The following is a 3,881-nucleotide window of genomic DNA, read 5'->3' on the forward strand; positions in this document are numbered from 1 at the left end:
CTGCTACATCCCACAGCCTATACGATTTTCAGGAGGATTCTCAGAGTTTCTCTAACGTAGAGGAGAAGGACGTGCTGCAGAAGAGGACTTCCGTGTGCGCTGTCAGAAGGATAGGGCATGATGGCTCCCTTCTTCTGGGATTTTGAAGATCGGTGTGCACCTGTGGGTGCCCATGCTGTCCTTCAGAGCAGGGTCACCACGCCCCAGTGGGCTGTGCACCAGGGCAGGGACCCTGCCGTCTGACCGGGTCAGCACTCAGCCTGCCCAGGGAGTGCCCTTCAAAGCTGTGGGGAGAACCTGTGGGTGGAAGCAGGGCAGGATCCCTCTGCTGCCCAGAGAGTGCAGCGTGGGTCAGGGCTGCTCAGACTTCTACATCACCTGGAGGACATTTGCAGAGGGTCATTTTAAAGAGGGATGTCAAGGTGGGAGATTGCCTGAAAGGGAAGAAATCTGTGCTTTGAGTTTTTCAACTCTTGGTTGGCTGGGTGGGCAGTGGGAGATGGGAATTTATGTCTCTGCTCTGCAGAAGGCAATGAGACCCCAGTTCTTTTCAGGACTTGTCTGAGCTGCTCCTTAGCCCCTGCACACACAGAGATGCCCCTGGGCAGTGCCCTGCTGCCAGGAGGTGCCTGCAGGGCAGAGCTGAGCACACAGCAGGTGGGATGGGCTCTGTGAGCATGGAGAGGGAGGAGATGTGGGGACAGAGAAAGGGATCGTGGCCAAGAAGAGCTCCAGGCAGCAGAGACATGGGCAGCTGAGAGCAGGGCTGAGGGACAGAGCGGCTGTCCTCACTCTGCACTAAGGGACAGTCCCTGTGCCCAATCTCAGCACCCACAAGGTTTCCCTTGCAGTGCAGCAGAAATGCCAGGCATTGCTGCATTCAAACCACTCCTCAGCTGTGCTGGGGCAACTAGAACAGAAGGCACAACCCAAACTCCCCACAGCTCTGCTCTGCAGTCAGGTGAATTGGGAGCCACAATGCTGAAAATCTCTTTGATATCACAAGTAGATTTAATCTGAGATCACCCCGAGTTCCTATTTACCTGTTGCTGTATGGCAGGACTGAGTCCTGCAGAGCCCCCAGCAGAGCCCGCTGCTCCCTGGGGCACCCTCAGCCACCACTAACCAGAGCTCACCAAAGCTCTTTCTGAAAAGTGAAAAGCAGTTCGAGGGGTTTCTATAAGAAAGTCAGTAGATTTTTCTGAAAGCAGTCTGCCCTAACTTCTCCCTTCTTCTACCTCCATGAACAGATCCCCATGTGCAGAGACAGCAGATGTCCAATAACAGCTCCATCACCTACTTCCTCCTCCTGGCATTTGCAGACACACGGGAGCTGCAGCTCTTGCACTTCTGGCTCTTCCTGGCCATCTACCTGGCTGCCCTCCTGGGCAATGGCCTCATCATCACCACTGTAGCCTGCAACCACCGCCTCCACACCCCCATGTACTTCTTCCTCCTCAACCTTTCTTTACTTGACCTGGGCTCCATCTCCACCACTCTCCCCAAAGCCATGACCAATTCCCTCTGGAACACCAGGGACATCTGCTACGCAGGATGTGCTGCCCAGGTCTTTCTGTTTGCCTTCTTGGTAGGAGCAGAGTATTATATTCTCACCATCATGGCCTATGACCGCTACGTGGTATCTGCAAACCCCTGCACTATGGGACCCTCCTGGGCAGCAGAGCTTGTGTCCACATGGCAGCAGCTGCCTGGGGCAGTGCTTTTTTCAATTCTCTCCTGCACACTGCCAATACATTTTCACTCCCCCTCTGCCAAGGCAATGCTGTGGACCAGTTCTTCTGTGAAATCCCCCACATCCTCAAGCTCTCCTGCTCACATTCCTACCTCAGGGAGGCTGGGCTTCTTGTGGTTAGTGTCTTTGTGGCCTTTGTGTGTTTTGTTTTCATCGTGCTGTCCTATGTGCAGATCTTCAGGGCCGTGCTGAGGATCCCCTCCGAGCAGGGGCGCCACAAAGCCTTTTCCACGTGCCTCCCTCACCTGGCCGTAGTCTCCCTGTTTATCAGCACTGGCATCTTTGCCTACCTGAAGCCCCCCTCCATCTCCTCCCCATCCCTGGATCTGGTGGTGGCTATTTTCTACTCAGTGGTGCCTCCTGCAGTGAACCCCCTCATCTACAGCATGAGGAACCAGGAGCTCAAAGACGCACTGAAGAAGCTCATTCAATCCGTAGTCTTTCAGCAGCAATAAGCATCCCAGGTCTCTTCACAAGTGATCTCCAGTGTATCTGGGGAATCTCCTGTGCTTTGGGCATTTTATCTATGATAATTCTGTTTCTCCAGGAATGTCTGCATGCACTCCACTTCTCCAGAGGCATGAACCCAGTCTGGCTGACAAAAAGGTCTTTGCACATGTGTCTTGCCCAATGGCACAGCTGGCCTCCTATGTCACATCTCTGTAATACAAGGGGATTTCCTCAGTGCCGGTGTCTGGAGGTTGGGCTCTTCTTCCAAAGCTGAGGTCAGGAACAGGCTGAGGAAGTTGTCCCCCACGAGGCCGTGCTGCTGTGCTGGTGTTCTCCATGGGCTGAGGGCAGTAGGGCTCAGGGCGATCTGTTAGGGAATGGGACTGGAGGGAGCTTTCACTGGTGGCCTCCCTATTCGGCCACTTCCAGCACTGGCCCCTCTTCACAGGTTTATGGGTGAGTTTGGCTGCACGGCCATTTTTGCCTCCTCCTGCCGGGCTCAGGGCCTGCACTGGGGGAATGGCCAGCCCTGCTCGACCTCTCTCTCCTTGTCCAGACCCTGGCAAACCCTGGGTCAGGGATGTGTGCAAAATCTTATATGGGGTGTGCATAGGGCTGGGTAGGTTCCAGGACGTGGGGGAGGCTGTGTCAAGTAGGAGGAACAGAAGAGGGACAGGGTACAAAGCGATGTTGTCCTGGTTTCAGCTGGGATAGAGTTAATTTTCTTCTTAGTAGCTGGTATAGTGCTGTGGTTTGGGTTTAGCATGAGAACAATGATGAGAACAACACACTGATGTTTTGGTTCCTGCTGTGTTAAGTTGTTGCTAAGTAGTTGCTAAGTAGTGCTTACACTGGTCAAGGACTTTTCAGCTTCCCATGCTCCGCCAGGTGCAAGAAGCTGGGAGGGGGCACAGCCAGGACAGCTGACCCAGACTGGACAAAGGGTTATTCCATACCATGTGACGTCATGCTCAGTATATAAGCTGGGGGAAGAAGAAGGAAGGGGGGGGACACTGGGTATGATGGTGTTTGTCCTCCCAAGTAACCATTACGCGTGATGGAGCCCTGCTTTCCTGGGGATGGCTGAACACCTGCCTGCCGATGGGAAGTAGTGAATGAATTCCTTGCTTTGCTCTGCTTGCACGCGCGGCTTTTGCTTTACCTATTAAACTGTTCTGTTTTATTGTACTTCAGTTATTAAACTGTTCTTATCTCAACCCATGAGTTTTCTCCCTTTTCCTCTTCTGATTCTCTCCCTCATCCCATTGTGGGGGAGCGAGTGAGTGGCTGTGTGGTGCTTAGTTCCTAACTGGGGTTAAACGACGACAGTCCTTTTTGGCACCCAACGTGGGGCACGAACACATGACCCTGGGATTTAGAGTCCCATGCTCTACCGACTGAGCTCATGCAGATCACGCAAGAGAATCTATTCCTCACTCTGAATACACCCTTTGCCGTTGATACCACTCCAGGGTTCTGGCTATTGCTGAACACTGCTCGCAGAGCATCAAGGCTTTCTCTCTCAAACACCCCCTACAGAAGACAGTAGGCTTGTGGGGTGGAGGGGCAAGAAAATGGGAGTGAAGACAGCCAGGACAGCAGACCTGAACTGACCCAAGGGCTGTTCCATACCAAAGCATGTTGTGCTCAGCGATAAAACCTTGGCAAAAGCAGGAGG

The 3,881-nt window shown here is 53.4% G+C and overlaps 1 pseudogene across 1 annotated transcript; it reads left to right on the top strand.

Annotated features, from left to right (window-relative positions):
* The first annotated feature begins 1,273 nt into the window (after positions 1-1,273).
* On the top strand, positions 1,274-2,208 carry LOC309604139 (olfactory receptor 14J1-like; annotated as a pseudogene). Its single transcript has one exon. The product of its transcript is annotated as an olfactory receptor 14J1-like (transcript).
* The last annotated feature ends 1,673 nt before the right edge of the window (positions 2,209-3,881 follow it).

This window comes from Platalea leucorodia (assembly GCF_965183815.1).
Source record: "Platalea leucorodia genome assembly, contig: HAP1_HAP1_SCAFFOLD_381, whole genome shotgun sequence".
Taxonomy (NCBI): Eukaryota; Metazoa; Chordata; class Aves; order Pelecaniformes; family Threskiornithidae; genus Platalea; species Platalea leucorodia.